The following is a 23,110-nucleotide window of genomic DNA, read 5'->3' on the forward strand; positions in this document are numbered from 1 at the left end:
TCAATAGCAACTTCAATAGTAATGATTCGTGCCAAAAGGAAAAAAAAGGAGGGGAGGCTGAAAATGCTGCGTAGATGGAAAATGACTCCTCTCTTTGTAACAAGCAGGAAGCCAGCTTAAACTGTCCTAACACTAAACTGGCTCTAAACATGAAAGCAAAGCGTGAGCCACTGATTGCATTAGACCTTATGCGTTGTTTACACTTATGAACCCTCTTTGTGTTATCTACAACAATTGTGTACAACACACTGACATGGCTCCTGCTCGTATGGTTTCATTTCTATGAGAATGGCTCGATATACTTATATACAACCACGCCTCACTATCAGAACTCGTCTGGAGTCTGTAATGCTATGCTTGTTCATTTTTGTAGCAGGAAGGGAAAGCTGTATGTTCAGCAACAGTCATCTGCTTGGTGCATCCCATCAAGTTTACAAGAACTAAGGAAAGTCATAAAAATGATCCTTGGAGGTGAACAAATGAGTTACACCCTGCCTAAATGTGCAGTTAGCTTGTTTTGTTCTAAGATAGTCACCTGAGTCTTACCAAAAGCCAGTAGTATGAACAAGATTTCCTTCAATGCATCTTCCACAATGCACCACACCTCGACCAGGAGTCTCCTGCTCCAGATCTTCAAGTGCTACCTTCACTGTGACCACAGAAATGTTCTGGAATCATATGGACAGTATGAAAGCTAGGATTTGTATCACTATAAACAAATACCTAACAGAACAACAGAAGAGAGGGGATTATTCATTTTAACTGACAGTTTCAGAGGATTTATTCCACAGTTCCTTGGATCCAGGCATTTGAACAGAGTCTCATGATGGCAAGAGTGTGCAGACAACTATGTTCACCTCAGATAGAAAACAGACAGCAATCCAGGAAAGAGTCAAGGACAAGATACTTAAGGAACTGCATCCAGTAACCTACTTCCTCTAGGAAGGCTCCACTTCCTAAAGCTTCCAGACAACTTCCCAAGTTCCCACCTGGGAACTAACCCTTTAACACATGAGCCTGTGTGGAGGTTTCATATTCAAACCACAACAGGCAATGAACACAGAACTGTAGGCAGAAGGTTCCTGTCCAGACTACCTGTTCCCAAATCACCAGCAGCCACTTCCCAAACAACTGACTCGGAAAATATAAATTCTAAATGCTTGGCTGACATGCCAGGCTTGTTACAACCAAATTCTTTGAAGTTAACACATATTTCATATCTATGCTTTACCACATGGCTCATGGTTTGTTACCTCATTTTCTATACATCCTGCTTCCTGGGCAGGTGGCTGGTGTCTCCTAACTCTGCCCTCCTTCTTCCCATCATTACAACCTTCTGAGAGAGAGCCTTGACTTGGACCTTCCAAAGTGATGAGTGGATTGCTCCAGTTTAAACAATGGAGTTTGTGATGATTTGTTAGGGTGGTCCTGGAGAGACCCGCATAGGAATGAGAACTGTGAGGAGTTGGTACGTCAACAAGAACATTGGAGGAAGTGTCCTGAAGTGTGATCTGGACCTAATATTGAGTAAGGCTTCAGAACGACTACTCTGATGGGAGCAGATGTTAAGCCACTGGACACTTCAGTGTCCTTCGGTGTTTTGGAAAGAAGGAAAGCAGGCGGTTGGGAAGAATGGGCCATGCTAGGGAAGTCCAGTTTGACCACACCACCAAATATGGATGAGGAGAGAGGGAAATTGGAAAGGGACTAGAGCCACCACCACGTTGTGCAAAGCCAGCCCAGGAGTTCAGACTTACATCACTATTTAAAAAGAACTATTGAGCTGGGCGGGGCAGTGGTGGCCCACGCCTTTACTCTCAGCACTCAGGAGGCAGAGGTAGGTGGGTCTCTGAGTTTGAGGACAGCCTGGTCTACTCAGCTAGTTCCAGGACAGCCAGGGCTACACAGAGAAACTCTATCTCAGGAAAAAAAAAATGTCAGGTTTGTATTGTCGGAAATATGATAGGATTAGAGCAAAGATTAAGGAGATTAAATTGGTAGCATATGTAGAGAAGTCTGAAAAAGGAGAAAAACTGAAAATGGGGAATATCTACAAACAAGTTAACTACCATAGTAACCAAAGCATTGCTAATTAAATGCAATATAAAAAGTCCAGAGGGAGACTTGATATTCCACAACACCTAATTTCATATGAGGTATGGAATAGATGATTGACAACATTTGAAAATTCTTCTTTTCTTATGCACACACACACACACACACACACACACACATACACACACAAAATTTCTTATTTAATACTGCTGATGTAGAAATTAGTAATCAGCAAAAGAATGCTGTATAGATCATGCTACAGGCAAGGTGTTCGCCTTCTTCATTCCATGACATCTTCCACTGTTGGGCTCTGCGATAAACGAAAAACTGTCACTCTCCATGTGTGTGGAGATGACAAACAACATAAAAGGAAGCTAACACACAAAATATAGGAAACAAGGAGGGAGAGATGGTCCTATGACAATGAACAGGGGGGGCAGCTGGGCATGAGGGCACACACCTGTAACCCCAGCTACTGGAGAGACTGAGGCAGGAAGACCACAAGTTCAAGGCCAGCCTAGGCAATCCAGGGAGAGACATTGTCCCAAAGGAAAGTAAGAGGAGACGCTCCTTGTGTGGTGTGTAGCTCAAGACTTGCCTGTCGGTGTGAGTTCCCACCTGGACTCAGCTTCCCCAGGACAGAGTGGGTGACAGACACAGTAATGAGGGAGAGAGATTCCAGAAGGCAGGTGTGTGTTAGGAGAGATTTTTAGAATGACGAAGAGTCAATCCTTAGAGGAATTGCAGGAGAGGAGGTTTCAGACAGGATGAATCACCCCGTTCAGAAGGCTCAACACCAGATTGCTGCTGCTGAAGCAGAGTGAAATTAGGAGGAAGCCAGAGGAGATGGAGCCACAGAGAGCAGCAGGAAGGAAACTGAGCAGCCCTTGGGGGAGGCTTTACAGTTTGCAGCTATTTCCAGCAGTTTCTACACTGTGCTCAGAAGGTGAAGAATTCTAAACCACGAACATGATTTTCTGGCTTCAAACTTTATCTTTTTGCTACCATGTTTTCTCTTATATGTAGAATCTACCGTGTGTGTGTGTGTGTGTGTGTGTGTGTGTGTGTGTGTAGTGTGTGTGTGTGTCTCGGCAGGTCACAAAATTAAAAAGGAGATTACAAGGGGGGCAGAGAAATCTTAAGGGGGGATAGAGGAGGCAATGAAACGCCCATGATAAGGGGTGATAGAGGAGGTAATGGAATGCCCATGATAAGGGGGGATAGAGGAGGTAATGGAATGCCCATGATAAGGAAACAAAATGGTGCTCTAACTGGGGATGAAAGAGAGTGGGCTTGGTGTGGGGAAGGGGAGCAAGTGAAAACAAAATACATGGTACATGCGTGAAGACACCATGGAGAAACCTGTTCTTTTGTGTGCTAGCCTAAAAAGTTCATTAACAATTTTACCTAAGCCGGGAAATGAGAGTGGGAGATGGAAGATGCCATTCCATAATCTAGATTTAAAAAGCAGACAGGTGACCCCACTTCAGAGAGACTTGAGACAGAACAGGCGGCACTCGGGGATAGATGGGAAATGCTGGCTGATGGAAAGAAGTCCAGAAGGGCTCTCCATGTGGAGGCTTGAACAACAGGGTGATGCTTAACTAATGGAGAGCATGGAGCAAGTTTGAGAGAGGGAATAGCGTTCAGGCTGAGCATATGTGTTTGGAAGGATTACGAATGGCCTCATGCAGGTGGTGTGCACGGGTGAGCTAGGTGTGAGAGCTGGGCCTGTACACTTAAAGATGCGTAGGCCACAGGAAGAGCAGCTAGAGAGAAGTCCTCACACTCACAAAGAAGGGAGGCAGCCTTCCCAGAGGCCCTGTCCCTGCCAGCACACAGCCAACAAGCAGGTTCTGAGCAGCCCCACCTCACCCCCACCCCTGCCTGGGTTAAGCACCCCAGAGAGTTATGGGTATTGCCTTTTGGCTTTGCTTTATGGTTTTACCACCTAGAAGTCCGTGTCTGCGACATGTATGCTCACCTGTTTCTGACATCAAGGTTAGGCTCTCAGCACAGGATAAGCTGTATGACTCACTCCTTGCCGTTCTCCAGAATAGTTCAGGAGAGATTAGAGTTATTCCTCTTGAAATGCTTGCTAGAAGGTACAGGATAAAAGTCTGAATATATAGCTAGAGTTTCCTGAATTAGATAGCTTTTCAACCATTTAATAGTTGCAGAAATACTCAAGTTGATTCTCAATTAATGATTTTTAAAAAGTATTGATGTAACACAATTCTTTTAAGAATAATAGTAATATATGTATATGTTCTTTCTGAAGAGAGTTGGAAGCAAAGTTAAACCGCTTTAAATAATTAAGTTATAATTATTAAATTTGCATTTTCAGAATAAGTATTAAATTACCCCAAAAAGGGTATTGGAGAGAGAAGACCCAAAAGAGACAAGATTTAATTTTTACCATGTACCAGACTATACATGTGCCCCCCTGGATTTGTTCAGCCAAGGTTTTCTAGTGCTACCAGTCACTACTGAGATGACCGTGACCTAGGGTCGGCTGTGGCTCAGAGGCAGACATTTGCTCAGCATGTATTAGGTCCTGGGTTTTATCTCAGGAAGCGGAGAGTCATCTCATACTGCGGGTCATAGACATTATGGTTTCATTCTCCTGAACTGCTGCTAAGCCATGTTGCTGGAAGGACCACACAAGACAGAAAACATCCATACAGCAAAGTCTAGCCAACAAAATAGGAAAATTCACAGTTTTCTTCTACTCTTCTTCTCTCCCTCATCTGAGACTGTTTGGTGATTCAATGGCCTCCAGGCAAGTGTTTTCATAAAACTGAGCAATCCCCTGCACACACGTTTAAGACCTCTTCAGAGCACAGTAGAGTTTCCCAAAGTTTTTTTGTTGAGGTGGTGGTGGTGGTTTGGTTTTTTTTATTTGCTTGTTTGTTTGTTTGGTTTGTTCTTTCTTTGTTTTGTTTGGTTGGGTTTTTTGTTTGCGGTGGCAGGGCCAGAATGACTTGGAACTCATGAGCCTCCCTCCTCAGCCTCCTGAATGCTGGCAAGACAGCCATGCACCACCACAACCAGCACTCTGCATTGGATTTCCACTCCTCTTCCCCTGATTGTAAGACAAATTTTAAAAGGTGTTACTTAAAAAAAAATAATAATAATAATAATAATAATAAAAAAAACAGAGCCAGAGCCAGATATTGGGGTGAAAACTGAGAGATCAGAAGCAGAAAGAAGCCAGCCATGTTCTCACTGCTAGGAAATCCTCAGCCAGAGAGAGCTACTTCCTGTATACTCATGCCCTATATCCTTTCTGTGCCCTGCCTCTTACTTCCTCTCTCCGCCCAGCTACATCACTTCCTCTTTCTGCCCAGCTCTATCACTTCCTGTCTGTCTGTACTGACGTCCAGACCTCTATGGTTAACTAGTGCTGGGAATTAAAAGCATGCGCCACAATGCCTGGCTCTGTTCCCAGTGTAGCCTTGAACTCATAGAGATCTGGATGAATCTCTGCCTCCCAAATGCTAGGATTAAAAGCGTGTGCTACCATTGCCTGACTTCTAGGTTTAATACAGTGGCTGGTTTTTTCCTCTGATCTCCAGATAAGCTTTATTGGGGTGCACAACTAAAATATCACCACACCTAATACTACACCTGTCCCTCCAGTCCTGATCCTGTGATTGCAAACAACTATTACCACTAAAGATTGTACCTCAACCACTGTCTCAGTTAAGTTTCTATTGCTGGGACAACCAAAAGCAACTTGGGGAGGAAAGGGTCCATCATGAAGGGAAGCCAAGGCAGGAACCTGGAGGCAGAAACTAAAGCAGAAGCCATTGAGGAGTGCTGCTCAGTGGCTCCCCATGGCTTACCTAGTGGTCTGGGCCCTCACTCATCAAGCAATAATTAAGAAAATCTCATTCAGACTTTGCTACAGGCAATTTGATGGCGATATCTTCTCAATTAAGTTTCCTTTTTCTGGATAACTCTAGCTTGTGTCAAGATGACAAAAAGAACCAGCCAGGATAGGGACTGTTTTCTGGGGAGCCTAGGGTAGGGAGAAAACCAAGTATTATTACACATTTCAGGTTACTATGTTATGTCCCATATATGCTGTAGGCAGCTGGCTCACCTCATATGTTAGCCATTACAATTACTGTCTCTCAAATGCATTTAATGCATTGCTTCTCTCTGCTCACGATTGCCTATTCAAACCCAATCATTTCCGTCGTTCTCTCCTTCTCTCACTTTTTCCTCCCTTCCCCACACCCCCCCCAAAAAACATTCTCAGCTGTGAAGTACATGTACACAAATTTAAAGACATAAGCATGCATTTTAATATAGCAAAAAGTAAGCATTGCTGGTGCTCTGGAAGCCACCGCATGCCCCGTTCTGATGACAGTTCCACTCCCAGCCTTGGGAGAGAAGTATTTTGTCAGTTAGCTTGCAAAGTGTATCAGTGCTTCATCAAAGTAACAGATGGCTCGGAACTGCCCCATCCTGACACTCTGCAGAGGCTCTTTGTCACTTACACTTAACCCCAAAGTGAGACCAGAAGCTTTACACGCCTTAAAGCCAAGAGATTCACAAAACATTCCATCTCTTTAGTCCAAGAGATAGCAAAACTGCCAACCACCATAAGAAAAGGAAATCAAAATTGCTTTTCACGGCGCTAAGTGCTTTAGATTTGAGTGTCTTCCTTGGGAACACAGACTAACAAAGAGAGGAGTTGGGACAACAGGTAACTGTCCAAATAGCAGACTGAAGATGGATAATCCTGCCCCGATCTGCAATTAACTGACGACTCCTCCTAAGAAGCACTTACTTTTTCTCTTTATCAGCAAAATATTTACAGCACCATCAACAAGCCAGACTTCTGAGGTAGACTGACAGGTATTGATTTGCCTTCCTGAGGACCACAGGCTTCAATGAATCAGACTTATTGGAAACTGTTCTTTAAATACTCATAGTTTGGGGGGAAAAAACTGAAATTCCGACTTGTTTTTTCTTTCTAAGCCTTGGTGGTTCTCAAGTGTCCGCCAATTTCAAAACAATCAAGACATGCAGAGTGAAGTCCTCTCCATCTTCCCTTTCCTGTGCTTGTGAAAAGAAATCTGTATGTATGTGTGTGTGAGAGAGAGAGTATGTGTGTGTGTGAGGATATACATTTGAGTGTGTGTGAATGTGTGAGTATTGTATAAGTGTATTGTGAGAGTGTGTATGAGTGTGTGAGTGAGTGTATGTAAATGTGTATGAGTGTATGAGAGAGAGAGTATATGGGTGAGAATATGTGTGTGTGCCTGTGTGTGATTGTGTATGAGTGTGTGTGAGAGAGTGTATGAGTGTGTATGTGTGGCGGCCATCAGTGGCCACCGAAATTAAGGCAGTGAACTACCCAAGCCATGTGAGAAGCATGAACGCTGATGGGTTTTTCACTTAATGAGTGGATTATGTGTTAGCCACTTGTTCCAAGCAAGAGCATAAGCTTCTCTGACAAAGTCTTTCTCCTTATTGCTTTGTTTGGCTGTGGAACTCTGTTCCTGAAATTCAGATTTATGTTTTAGGGTAACAGAAAGCAAAATCACTGACCTCTGTCATCATCTTGGTCACAGCTTTGTTCCTTTTTGCCTGATGCAGGAATTCCCAACATCCCTGCTTTATGTACCTAATGCAGCCCCCTGCTCTCTTCCAAGCTCCTTTCAAATATGACTTCTCTGGGCCAGCACAGAGCTATCCAACTTCATTGTTTGCATGCACTTTGGAAACACTATCCTTGTGTCTTTATTTCCTGATGGTCTGAAGTGAGGATTTTCTCTTCTATAGTGCCATTCCTACCATGTGGTAATTCAAAAGGACCAATGAAATTTTTTTCTTTATTTTTGCTCTGTTGCCTCCATCTTCTGATGTCAGGACTTTAAACTCTTATGATATTCCTTGAATAGACTAAATAGACTAATAACTTTTCAGTAAAATGGTGTGGTTGTAATAGTGTGCTCTTAGAGTGGCATTCTAAGCTCCGCCAATTGTTCCACAGTGTGCGACAAGACTGGGATATGTCCTAACAGTACAGTGCCCTCTGCTGGTAATGTTTTCAGCAAGCACATCATCAGTGGTACCTACAGGGCAAGGAGCCCCTTTGTGTAGATATTCTAGTGGTTCCAATCCTTCAAAACCCTGCTGAGCATCAGATAACCATGCAGTCATAACTATTTCAGGAAGATCAGATGTGAAGAATATTAACTTTCATTTCACAGCCCATGAAGGGCATGTGGGATACCAGATAGGAAATAACCTGGAATGTCAATGTCTTTGGGAGGATTTTTATAAGGAGCACTGAGATGCTTGAAATTTTGTGTCATTTTCATTAGTTCCATAACTTAAGGTAGCTTGCCACCAATTTCCATGCACACCATATGACTGTATCAGAAAAATATAGAACATTAATTCCTCCGGGGTTCCATGATCCCACAAAAAGCAAAGAGCTTCAAGTAAGTCCTGTCACCAATCTTCCGTTTTAGAAAATTGTAAAACAGACTCGTGTTTATTGGCATGAAAATAAATTAATAATGCACTATGTTAAAACAGCATAGCACTGTGTGCATGTGTGCCTATATATGTAGAGGTAGATGGTTATGCACACACACAGGTGATAGTTTCTAATGTTATAAATCACATATTTTATATGCATGTATCTGCAGGACAGAAAGTCAGATCCCACCTAGGTACAAGGGACCTTATACTATCTAGTAAATAACACATGCCCCCTACAGGCACAAAATGAGATGCTTTGCCAATATGGGGAACTGTGAATGAAAACTCCTGAAAAGAAGCTGTGTCTGCAGAGACTGATTAGAACCTCGGTGCTGTGGAGAGCCTGGAATGTCACGGGCTCTTTACCTGATCTTGGATGACTTCCAGCCCTCCAGAGCAGCCATTCCTTGACCACCTCTGTGTTGAAACTAACGTCTGTGACCAATAGAAATCTTTTGGAATCTACTAACTTAACAGACCACTGGCTTCCACCAACCCAAAAGCTAAGAACGTCATCATGTCACTGAGAGTACAAGTCTGTAGAAAAGCTTCCACCAGCTTGCTGGAGCTACCTTTCAGATGTGCTCACCAATGTATTTTAAACTTGCCTTGACTTACGACTCACTCTGTTCTGTAAAACTATAAAAACTTCTTGAAACTGCTTCCACATTGGAACATGGGATTTGGGGTAACCTAAATCTGTGTTCCTGGGCCATGCTCACTCAAAGTGGTTCCAGAATAAACTCTCTTACTCTGTTTTTTTTTTTTTTCGTCAACAGCAATAATCAAAATGCTAATGATTTTCATGAGTGAATAGTCAATTTTTTAAAGCTACTTCTGATTCAATTTTTGTATCATTTATCTGGTTTCTAATTTTTCTGAAATAACCACGAACTATATGGGTAATGAAAAAAATGAAGAGCGAAAAAATTTCATAGATAGTGTTGCCAAGGGAAACAGAAATAGATAAGACCTAAATTCAAAATTAAAACTATCCTGCCTCGCAAGTAAAAGAGGTAGCTTCTGATGCAAATGTCACCAAGAGGAGCAGATCCCTAGTTGCCAATTACAGGAAGCTGCACGCTGAGCCCTGGGGCTGTCTTCCCTGGAGTCACAGCTTTCTCCTGTCTCTCCCGACAGGCCCTGTGAGTCATGGTTCAGCCTCATTTACCTGGCAATTAATGATTAAGCCTGCCTGCTCTTCATTAGGAAGTCGGTGGAGTCAGGCCCACTGTCGTCTGGGAAATGGGACCTGCTGAAAGGCCTCTTGAACTGTTCCAAAATCGGAAGCGAAGCACAGACCCCTGAGTACCCTAGAGGTGCGGGCAAGAAGGGGGAAGCGGCCCAAGCGCTTGCCAAAGAAAGCTCAGCAATTTTCTTTTTAATTATTGAGATAAGAGAGTGAGTTTGGTTTCATTTAGCTGTTCAAATAGAAATCTATTTAAATATTTAAACAGAAAGCCTCCTGATCTACCATCCTGCCCTCCTGTAACAGCTACGGCCTTTCCACAGAGGCAAATTTTATAGCGGATTTGGTTTGGGGAAACTTCTATTTTATGGGTTCGAAATTGATTTCCAGAGCCTTCAGCAGCGGAAAACACACACGATTGTGTGTTTGCTCTGGGGGTAAGTCCACACTGCCTGCAGTACAGCTAAATCTCCTGCTGGTAAACACCACGGTGTTTGGCGTTTGAATTGCTTCTCTTTTATTAGAGATGTGCTCTGGATAATCTCTCTCACAAACCATTAGGGGTCCAAGCCCTCCCTGAATGTCTGGCCCTTGCTTCCTGAGCCTCTTCCTGCACTGTTCTTATTTGGGCAGATAAAACCCACCAGGAAAGCAGCAAATATCTGTGATGTACAGTCCCCCGTGAGAATTTAACCTCCCAGAGGAGTCCCAACCATTACACAAATCTTTCCACTCATATCTATGACCAAACCCATTTCCAAGCCAGGCCTCTTGACACACATCTGCAATTCCCGCAAGAGAACCAGGAACTCGAGGCCAGCCTCAGCAACACAGCCAGCTTAAGGCCACCCTGGGTGACATGATACCTTATCTTAATTAGTGTGATAACACCCCAATTCCACTAAAGAGAAAAGGGTGGAGTTACAACATTTAACTCATCAGTTTTCACCCTCAAGGTTTTACTTTGCCTAGAGTGCCCACCCATTTCTTCATCCAGCACAATCCTTCAACCTTGGGGTTCTAGCTCCATTGTTAATGATGAAACCTCCCCTGGGAATGTAAACTGAAGTCATTCCCTAAGAATTGCACACACACACACACACACACACACACACACACACACACACACACCGTTGCCTTGAGCCCACTCCTGGCAGATCTCTACCACCACAGCACAATTTTTTTTTGTCTACATATCCTTTCTTCCTTTAAACAGAGCTTCCAAAGAAACAGACTATCTTGCATCATAGTATTCTCCGGGCCTACTGTTCATGAATAAATGCTACATGAAAAAAAAAAAATGGATAGAACAGCCTCTACAGGATCCAATTTGTTTGTATACTTTCATGTGTACAATAAAGAGATTAACAGATTTCCAAGGACAGTGTGAGAGCATCCTCTGCTTATCACAATATGTGATAAATTGGAGTTGAACAAGTACTATTTTAATTAATACTTAGCAAAGTGGCGTTTATTAATATTTCTGTAGAGAAGAGTGTGAAAGCAGCAATTTTCACTTCAGGCTTTCTCCCGGGGAAAATCAACTTTTCAAAAGAAGGTTTTGTTGTTGTTGTTTTATTTCCCCCCCCCCAGCAACTCAAACTCCCCTCACCAAATTCTGTTCAACTAAATGGCCAGCCCTCTAAGAGTTCTTCCACATCTAGTCAAGCTCCCTTTTCCCAAACAAGTATGATTTTCCCCCTTGCACTGTTGTGAGTCTCCCCCAGTGTCTCCTCCATCTGCATGTGCCATAGGTGGCTGAGGGAAGAAAACTGCAGGCAGCCTGGCTTGATCTAGCAGTGAGGCACCCATACGTTTTCACGTTCCCACTTAATTTTACCTTCCATTCGTCTCCATCACATTTTTCTTCTTTAGGACGCTTATACCTCAATAATCATCCATCGCGCTTTCCTCCTACATGCGTCTCTGTGATTTTCAAATATCCCACACACAAATTGCTTCCCCTAACCTTTGAAATTAATTCCCTTGTTGATTAAGTTCAATTTTGTCCAGTTCCTGCTAGCCACCAGGCAAGATGGAAAAAATGCACTCCAAGTTCACAGTAGCATATATATATATATATATATATATATATATATATATATATTATATATATTATAAAACACAAGGAAGTTTCCAGGCTGGTAGCTAGATAAGGTCCAAGACTGTCACTTATCTATCATAGAGTATGTTCATCTATAAAAACGTTCTTTGGGAGCATACGAAAATTAGAAACAAAGAACTCTACTCAAAATTCAAATCTTTTAATTAGCCTGTGTTATGTGAGTACTGCAGAAGAAAAACAAATGTTAGGTCAGTCTGAACATTAATAAGTAGAAATGGAAAGCTTAATGCGACTAATGTTCGTCTTTGGAAAGAAATTTGGTTTAGTTTTACTGATTCATTACTAAAAAGCCCATGGCTAATTTCAACCCTCAGGAGCCTTGTACATCCACAGCTTGGGTGAACTTAGCAAAATAATCATTCCTGTTGTGCATACTCTTGGTCTCAAGACTGCAAATTAACACTAATAACATCTTGATATACAAGATCTGCTACAGAAGTGGTACCCAAAATCAATTTTCTAGTGCCCTGATTAAGGATCAATGTGGATTGATTTGTGACTTTATCTATAGCAGGCACAAGACAAAGCCTTTGATGATCTCAAAACAGAAAAGATTATAGAATATGAGCATCTTGTACTTCCTAACCTAGGTGAATAAAAGCAGTAATAACCAAGAAGAATAAAATCAGCTGAGCTTTTATTCTTCAAACAAGGGTGAATACACTCTAGCTGTGCATCTGTGGTAACCAAATAGACTATCATTCTAAGGTAAGATTATTATATGAAGATGTGTTATTTTCCTCAACTGTTTAGGGCTGTAAGTATAATAAAAATAGCTTGTGTTCTGAATTTAGAAACAGAACAAGCAGATGTGCCATAGTACAGAACATGATAGACAGCATAGCATTAATCTTGTTTCTGAACTTATTTCCCCCTTGGAAATTTTCTTTACAAAGATTTACTGAGAGAAAGCCCAGTCCTCATTCGGTTATAAAAAATTCAAGAGACTGAGCTAGAGAATGGCCATGTAACAAAGTTAGAACATTTGGTGATAATACAGGGTAGGAATTTAAGAGATCTAAAAACTCATATTAAAGATTTAAAACACTTTGATTTGTCATAAATTTGATATATGATTTATCAAATTAGCAAAACATTTACTTTTAATAATGCTTGATGTTAATATTGCAGCTACTGTGGTTATGAATAATTTAAATTTGAATTTACATGTTTAATCATTCCTGACTTAAAAAAAAGAGCAAAATGTAACGTTAGGCTGACTGTTTCCCTGATTTCCATGTAAATTACCAGTGTTGGTAAATTTGTTTGTCATTTAACACAATCCAGAATTTATTTAATTACTAAATATTCCTTTCAAAGTCTTGAATTAATCATACAACTTCTTCTGGAGGAAAAAACTAATTTGATATTAAGTTCCTTTGACACATTGGGGTAAAGATGACATTTTAAAGTCTAACAAAAACTAGAAGTATATTCAAGCAAACACAAGGCCTCAAGTCTTTCCCCATCTACGTCTCTAACTCCAGCACTGAAGGAGGCAGGAACATCGACAAGGCTTGCTGACTTCCAGCATAGCCAAAACTTGAACAAAACTTGACCCATAGGCAATGGATAGAGGACAATACCCACTGACTTCTCCGGGTCTCCTCATGTATACACAGGCATAGGGACCCACCCATGTACACACACACACACACACACACACACACACACACATACATTCAAATAAATAAATAAATAGCCGGGGCATGGTGACCTACACCTTTAATCCCAGCACTCGAGAGGCAGAGCCAGGCGGATCTCTGTGAGTTCGAGGCCAGCCTGGTCTACAGAGCAAGATCCAGGACAGGCACCAAAACTAAACAGAGACGCCCTGTCTCGAAAAACCAATAAACAAATAAGTAAATATTTAAATTGATCCTTAAAAACAGAAAAAGAGCACTGAAATGTAGAAGGACTTCGTGGGGGACAGAAGGAGATATGGGAACAAAGGTGGATAATAGATGGTAAATATGATCAAAGTACATTATATGTGCATATGAAAACATCCAGTGATTAATAGACACAAATAAAATAAGCATTCTATGTTCATTGCCTATGCCAGGCTCCGCGCTGTGGATTGTGGCGATCAAGACATGATGCCAGAATAGTGACATAAACCTCCATTCTCAGCACTCAAGAGACTGAGGCAGGTGGATAGTGAATTTGAGGTCATCAGGAGCTGAAAAGCAAGACCGCATCTAATTAAAAAGGGGGCGGGGGAAAAGACGTATGAACATGAGTGCAAGGTAAAAATTACACGTGGAACTCCAGCCTCATGGATCCATGCTGACTTGGATCCGGCAGACATGCCACCACCTACCGTGCCGTGGACTGAGTCTGCAGAGAGCCATGGAAATGGAGCCTGAAAACAGAAACATAGCAAAACTGATTTAAAGGTGGAAGAGGAGTCAAAGAGAATTTCACAGACCAAATCCTCTCCTCTAACAAGTGGGGGTTTTCTGGGGAAACAAGGGTAGCAAGGGAGTTGGAAGCGGTGAGGCAGCACGTTGTGTTTCGCCACAAACGATTTGGAAAGACTGGAGGAAACGCTGCATCCGGAGCCAGGTAGAAGGCAAGAAGACCGGACGCTTTCCGTTCTTCAGTGAGGGTAAGCTTGAGTTTTAGCATGGGGCATCGTATGATCAATTTGGATATGGAAGAGATTTTAAAAACTGGGAGTGTTTGACTTGCGGGTTGAAACTTTAAAATAGAATACGTTTTGTTCTGATAGAGCTTGTGAGTCAGGAGAGAGGCTGAGAAACTAGCTCTTGCGAGCATCCCCTGGAAGGAGCAAGGAGAGGCCAGAAAGAGGAAAGAGAGAAAGAAGGAAAAATCCACAAAGGGGGTTTCAGGAAGCGTCTAACCATGAACAAGGAGATGAAGTGAGATGAGAGAATGAATTTCAGTGTAAGCAGCAGATGGACTGGGCAAGAGTGGGAGGGGCATTGGAGGAAAGACAGGTTTAGAAAGCCAAGGAATGAATGTGGAGATAAGGAAGCAAAGACTATCCAGCAGGCTTCACTGAGAAGTGGAAGGCTGGAGAGCACCTGAGGCCCTTGAGGCTCCGTTGTTCTTTTTTTATGGTGTGTGTGTGTGTGTGTGTGTGTGTGCCCACAGAGGCCAGAAGAAGGTATCATATCCCCTGCGGCTACAGCTACAAGCAATGGGAAATCACCTGACCTGGGTTCTCAGAATGGAACTCCAGTTCTCTGCGAGAGCTATGCTACTGTCCCTAGAATGACAGCAGCGGTATCTGGGAGCCACAGGAGGTACAGGCAGATCAAGAGGTAGGAAGAGAGAAGATGAGTGGTCATCTGAAATGTGGCTGAAGGGCCTCGCAGCTATTAGGAGAAGTCATCACAGTAGTCTCTGGTTTGCACTACAAAGTGAGGGATCCTACCACAGCCGCTACAGAGCCACACTTCCTTCCACATTCTTTCCACGAAAATTGCACAAAAGGCTTTTATTATTTAAAAAAAGAAAACTGAAACTATATTCTGGTATTCAGCCTGCTGGCTAGTGGACTCTTACATTAATTGGTTCTATAAAAATCCACATCCCAGCAGCCAAATATGTTCATCTGAGGGGAAAAATGAACAATGCACAGCAGAATTCAAAGGTCTGACACACACGGGAATAAATCGATGGTAAAACAATAGTTCCACGGCCCACCTGGAGGAACTAAGAGGCTGCACCTGACACTTGTCAACCTGGCCATCCCGGGACTCCTTAGACTGTACTATCCTGGATCTTCCTGAAGGGACAAGATACGGTCAGGCTCGGTTTTTTTCAAATTTTAAATGCGTGCCTACATGGAATAGCCCCTCCTTTCTCGGATAGTCAACTATACGATGCCACATTTGTCCAGCAATTTCTAATAACACCCACTGAGAATTACACCAAGAACTGCAATTTAACTGACAAAGGCACATAAATTACCCTGAAATGAGGATGTCAATATCATGTCATAACATGCTTTATTCGATATTGGTGGCAGTAAACTTCAGAATGAACTATGGCATGCCGTAATTTTCCTGTGTTAATAGAGGATGGAGTTGCCAGCACTTAAACTTTATAGCCTCTTTTTAACAGCCGTGATGATTTTGTCAGGTTTTAGCCAAAAATTCTTTGTGGGGAATATCTTCTCACTTTACATCAGGGCATTTCTTAGAATGTAAAAGTCAGCTAAAATCTTAAGACTCCTCATGGATTACCAAAACTTGCCAGCTAGCTGTAAGAAAGTCAACACTGGTGTCGAGATAGGATTCTTTGGCAAGCAAGGGAGCCTTGAGAATAGGAGGCCTTGGTGGGAATTCCTGCCATCACTAAACTAGGCATCTTTTTGAAATGCCACATAAATCATCTTAGCCCATGTCCATGAGCACATAGCTTCACACACACACACACACACACACACTAGAGCATTTATTACAGTACTCTGTTTATCACAAAAGCTAAGATTCTCTCTCTCTCTCTCTCTCTCTCTCTCTCTCTCTCTCTCTCTCTCTCTCTCCTGCACGTGCTTCTTTTAATCTGACTTCTTAGAAGCTCCTAGCCCAACTGGCATCTCCTTCCTTTTTGATACAATGTCTTTTCAAGTTCTCTCCCTCTAATTTTTTTTCTTGTCTGCTGGTATCATAAAGGACTTTCTGCTGGCTCTCTCTCACACTCCTCATCCAGCCACTCCCTAAATACCTGATTTCTTTGAACTCCGTATTAAACCCCCTTCCACTTTATTTTGTAAGCACTCATTAGACATATTTGCACACACAGAGAGAGAGAAAGAGACAGAGAGACAGAGACAGAGAGAGAGAGAGAGAGAGAGAGAGAGAGAGAGAAAGCTGAAAGTGAACCTGTCAAATTTCCAGCTCTCTTCTCCCAGCTCGATTCATGTGTCCTTGTATCTACTCACATTTGAATCTCACGTTGGAATTACCTACTTGGATAATGACCTCCTCTGGGCTTCATTGCCTCCCCAGGATCCTCCACACATACACCTTCACAGGTTTGTTCCCAACAATGCTCTCTGAGTCTTCTCGGCAGGGACAAGTTGTTGCCTGATCTTAGATTTTTGGGGGGGTCTCAAGCACAAGGCTGAACTATCATGCAAGTCTCTAGCCATTTCACTCTCCCACTCAGGCCCTGGAGTTGTGTTCGGCTGTGCTGTTCTGCTTTGCAAACCACACTCTTCCTAAGGTCAACCAGCAGTATACCTTTGGTCCTCCTACATGCCCTGTCCCATCCCAATGCCAGTTTCTCCTGAAGATCCTACCACATCTCCCTCTTCTCCATATAGCCCCCTTGTAGAGAGGTCCATTGGCAGAATTGACTTTTCCCATGTTACTATGACCATTTCAGTATCTCCTATCTTGGAGACGTGTGGACTGGTGTCTGATATTGTAGGTCAAGTTTTATTAAAATTCAGCTACATTGATCCACTTATATACTTTCTATGGTTTCTTTCCATTAAGATGTGGACAATAGCAGGGTAGTGATGTCACACGCCTTTAATCCCAGCACTCAGGAGGCAGAGGCAGGAAGATCTCTGAGTTCCAGGACAGCCAAGGCTACACAAAGAAACCCTGTCTTGAAAAACCAAAACCAAAAGAAAAAAAAAAAGATGTGGACAATAAGGTGGATAGTATGACAGAGACCTTATGGTCTCAGAGCTTAGAATATTTCCTTTTGGACTTATACACTAAGTTTATCAGCCATTGATAAAAGCAGAACAGAGATCTATTCCAGTAAGTCCAATGTTTGAAGAGGAGCCCCCTGGCATGTACAAACTGACAATCTTGTCTGCAAAAACAAGATAAAAGAATTGGAGGATAAGACACAATTTTAGTATTTGCCTGGGATTCTGCAGGGCACACTGACCGTGAAACCTAAAAAAAAAAAAAAAGCAAGCAAAATTTAGAAACAGCATAGAAATAATCACTCCCAAATGAGGGGCCTGACTATCTCTGGGTAAAGGGAAAGTAGTGTGGTGTGGGGGCAGAGTGGTGAGGGAATTTCAGCTGTGTTAATAGCAAAGGGTGTTTGTGCTGAAAGGTAAGTGAAAGTGGGTTCATTCTTTCCTTGAGCTGTGTGTATCTTCTTGATCCATCCCCCTTCTCTGCCTGGTCTTGACCCCTAGAGCCTGAGCATATGTACCTCATCAAAGATCCCTTTTGTCTCCTTTGACAGAGTCCAGGTGATAGGAAGTAAAATCAGGTTGGTTGTTTTTTTTTTCTCCTGGTGCCCTTAGACTTGGAAAGCCACAGCTCTCAGATGGCTCCACACAGCTCTCTCTGGCTCCTCCCCAAACCTATTGGATTGATTATCTACTGCTGCATAGTGAGTAGCTCCCCGAAGTGTGCAACTAAAACAGTCACACTCCACTTTCACGAGCATTGGTTGCCTTCTAGAGCCTCACAGTCTCTCCTGAGACACTCATCAGAACCTTGGCTGCAGCTGCAGCGTCTCCAGAATCTCATTTGAGAGAAAGCCCATCTCCACCCAGCTCCTTCACATTGAGTCAGCAGAGTTCGGTCCTCCGCAGATGGTTTGACAGACACATCCCTCTAGTTCTTGTTCTGAGGAGCTCACATCATGGCAGTGATTGTACTCCAAGCAACTGAGACAACAGCAAGTGAAACAGAGGCCACAGACTTCTTATAATCTTCTCTCAGAAGTGACCTCCCTTATCCTAACCACGGTATGTCCGATTCATCAGAGGCAAAGGACCAGGGTGATCTCATAATGAAGGGAATTCAAGAGCCTCATCTCAGTTTTCCAGAACCTTGATTTTAAAATGTACTTAAGAATTATAAGTAAGGATAAAAAAAATACAGCTACAAGGTAAGTTAGGAAACAAGGGAATCAAAGAGTAATGATCAGTGAGGTTGAAGACTATAAAGTCAATATTTGAAAGACTGGAGACTGAGACATCATTTCATTTTCCCAAACAGCTCAATAAAAGTAATATCCGAGCAAAGCTTCAAACAAGCAGAAAGCAGAGGCATCCGAAGAGGAGAAAGGAATGAGGTTCAAATAAAAATTCTCCATTGTAAGTAGTTCTAATCTTTCCTCTGTCCTTACAGAAGAAATGGAATTTGTCCTGATAGAATGGGTAAGGAAAGATAAGGGGAATGGGGAACTAGAAAAAAAGATAAGATAAAAACAAAAATGAAAATTAATCAAAGCATCTGGGAACAGTTAAACAACCTTTAGGGAACAGAGACACAAATTCCACTGAAATGAATTACTTTACTTTCAACTTTGACTTTACACCAAGGGTGAATTTAAAGGATAAAAATGTTTACCTTTAATGAAATGATGTTCAGGTAATAATGCACCCCTATCTTTCAGGTCTCAGAAATTGTTCCATTTCCAACATTTTCTTGGGGATTTAATATGCTCATCAATCATTGCCAACCTCACTAATCTGAAGTTTAGCACTAATGCTAAAATAATTTACATTTTTATTAAAATTCTTACACTTTCTAGGGAGTTATTTTTGTCCCTATAGCACATGCTCAGAAAAAAAGAAATAGAAGGCAAGACTTCATGTTAGTTCAATACCTGCAGATTTGAGCAGGATCCCTCATAGTTCATTGGAAAGGAAAACTGACTCCTGACCTAACACCTTCCCTTCTTCCCACATCCCCTCAACTATACTTTTCCAAACCAGAGCAAAGACAACTCACTTCTGAGACACCTAGGTGTCACATAAGGGCTGCAACATAATAACCAGAGAATGAAGACAAGAATGGATGGGCATTTTTAATCCTAATTTTTGAGTAAACGATAATTCCCTAATTTTCCACTGCATCTTGAGAATTGTTTTGAAAGATATTCACGTTTCTGAAACACATCTCTGAAGAAAAACAGTACATTTTAAAATCATGGACAATTTTCAAACTGAGAATACTTCCTTTGTGAGGGCCGAACTCATATTTAATAGGCACTTAGACACAGAAGTTCATTTAGGATATAATATACCGTGTGTATAATTCAATTACCTTGGTTTTCCCATCACAGCCATCTGAAAAAGTTTATTATTCCACATTTTACAATGGACAAGTTCTTCCAATTCTTATGAGCAACCACCTCAAAATACAGTAAATGCCATTGGCCATTAAGACCAAATTTCCTGAGGGAGCTCACCATCAGCAATGGTGCTACACCAGACCATTTATTAGTAGGTTCTATTAGCACCATAGACATTAATAAATCACCTCAGCTCATGATGCTGACAGGGTCATGCTACAGTATCAGCAGCATCATGACACCTTTTTCTCTGTGTTAACTGGCTTCGTGTATGCCTCATGGCTTCCTTCTGTGGATTACTCATTCAGAAAGGATATCATTTAATTCATGTGTGTTTTTTTTTAAATAGGCCACAAATCAATGATATTCAAAGAGTTGTGATGGGAACACAAACTCGCCTGTGAATTATAATGTTAACTTCTCACTTGATTTCTTTTTTAATGCAGCATAATTTTTACCTGAAAACAGACTTTGCCTTGAGTGTAATATATCAGAATTGCAGAGAGTGTTTTGTCCTGTAGAGTTCAGAGTTCCTTATTACCTAGAGAGAGATGACTGAACTACAGAATAATGAGATGATATATTTGAAAAGAAAGGCTGGTACATTTGATTTAATCAAAAGATTATAAAATGACATCAGCTCATTCAGATAAGAAAAATGACTTGTTTGAAATTGGACATCAAGCACAAATTACACAATGGGATTCCATTATAACTCAGTAATTCTTTTTGAATATCCACTCCTCCACCAAATGTATATTGGTTCACCAAATATTTATTGAACCCTGCTACCATATTCTAGGTTCTGTACTGGAAACCAGGTATAAAAAGACCCACTGCCACAGACTGAGCCACTCAGCTATCCCCAATATGATGGACTACCACCTCTGAGAACATAACAAACCTTTTCATCCTTATGTTGTTTCTGCCCAATAATTCATCTCAGCAATGTGGAAACTAACTAATACACAAGGTATAAGGAGTGTCTTCAAAACATTGGTAATGATCTCTTCTTCAAGGTGAGAAAAGAAATGCATGGTGTAAGTCTATGTTTGAAGTTTTATCTTACAACATATTGTTAATGTCACTTATTTTAGAAGAGAAGTAAAAGACAAATTGATGTTCTGTGACTCTAATGATAGATAACATTGAACTGATGAACAAAACTTGACAAAAATAAAGTGTTAATGAGCAAACCCCATCTCTTCAAGCAATTAGCCTCTCTCCTCTGTGCCTTGAAGAATCAACAAGACATAAGTTCATCCATCCCACCTGAAGCTCAGGCACATCAATGGCCTAAGGTTCTGTTGATCCCACTGGGTGAGAATAAGACCATTACCACAATTTTTGAACCAAATTTGAAGGAAACTTTATTAAATACTGGCCAGGATGATGAATACTGGCCAGGTCCATACTCAGGACTCCCAGAAAATGGCCTCAAATTACATTTGTCCAGTGCTTATAAAGGTAAAACACACAAGGCTATGTATGTACTTCCTGCCTTTGTCTAATCAGATACAAGTATACTCTGTAACCAAAAGTTTTCCCATGCTCACCCAGCTCCTGTGTCCTTGCAGTCCTGCAGCCACTCAGACCCAAATGAACACACAGAGGCTTACATTAATTATGAACTGTATGGCCTATTGGCTCAGGTTTCTTTCTAGCTAGATCTTACATCTTAAATTAACACATCTCTATAAAGCTATACTTTTCCATGTGGCTCATGGCTTGCCAATATCTTTACATCTTGCTTCTCATGGCAGTGGCTGGCAGGATCTCCTCTGTTCTCCTTTCTGCCATCCATGGAGCAGCATGTAATGGCACACAGGTAAAGCCAGGGAACACATGGCAACATATAGATTAACAGAAATGGGCTGAGTTTAAGTGTAAGAGCTAGTCAGTGGTAGGCCTCAGCTAATGGCTGAACAGTTTTAATTAATATAAGCCTGTGTGTGTTTACTTGGGTCTGGACGGTTGTGGACCATGGGGCCGTGGGAAACTTTCAGCTGTGTACATGCTGACATACTTCTTGCCTGCATACTTCCTGCCTATGTGACCAAGCACATCCTGTGCGGTTGGGGCAACCACCTTTGTTTATAGAGATGAAAAGATGTGGCTTGTTATTCTGCATGAACAGCCCCCAGCATTCCAGGAAGTTGTCTGTCCTTGGACAAGTGGGGCTCACAGGTTTACCTGTCCTTGGGCTGAGGAACCTGCCTGACTCCATTTACTGTAAGAGCTGAACTGTTGTTTTAAGTCTGTTTTCTGGAGCCATGACCTTGAGTTATTTTTAAGAATATCCTAATGCTCCCTAATAACATGGCAACCACATAGTGTTTTTTGAGATTTTTCTGTACCTCCTTGTTGCTCCATTGTCTCTTTTCTACAAGCCTGCTTTATAACTACTCATGATTTTACTCCTTCAAGGGGGATCAAGAAATGGACTCAGGACTGCTCTCTTGAACCCAACTTAGGAGGCAGTCACCAGCCAGCTCTTGAGTGCACCCAAATAAAAATCAAGCTTGCTTCAAATTTGGCTCAAAACTGTGATAGATAATGGTCTAATTCTCACCTGGTAGGATTAACAGAGCAAATGGGACTTTCAGATCAGAGGCATTTTTGTTTTATAGATCTCTTAAGCACAGTAATTAAAACTTAAAACATAACTTTAGTCCTCACAGTACGAGGAAGAATGAGGAGTTAGCAACAGTGTGTGTGTTTGTGTGTGTGTGTGTGTGTGTGTGTGTATGTATGTCTTGTGTAGGAATAGGATAGGGTACCATCGTTTAACATCTCCCTCGAGTTATTTCTGACCCTTTCTCCTCTAATATCCACTCAGTTGCAGCTTATAAGGTGAAAGACAATGATTACAGAATCCAGACAGCCTCATCTCTGCTGCTTTCATTCCATCTTAGGGATTAGGAAAGGGTAACCTGTAGCACGAATCTTAAAAGTTCTTATTAATAAAAACAAAGCCAGGTGGTGGTGGCACACACCTTTAATCCCAGCACTCGGGAGGCAGAGCCAGGCGGGTCTCTGTGTGTTCGAGGCCAGCCTGGGCTACCAAGTGAGTTCCAGGAAAGGCACAAAGCTACACAGAGAAACCCTGTCTTGAAAAAAAAAAAAAAAAAAAAAAAAAACCTGGAGCTGGGTATTAGGGTAAATGCTAGAAGATCTGCAGAACAAGGCACAGCTACCTC

This window comes from Peromyscus leucopus, chromosome 15 (assembly GCF_004664715.2).
Source record: "Peromyscus leucopus breed LL Stock chromosome 15, UCI_PerLeu_2.1, whole genome shotgun sequence".
NCBI classification, from domain to species: Eukaryota; Metazoa; Chordata; class Mammalia; order Rodentia; family Cricetidae; genus Peromyscus; species Peromyscus leucopus.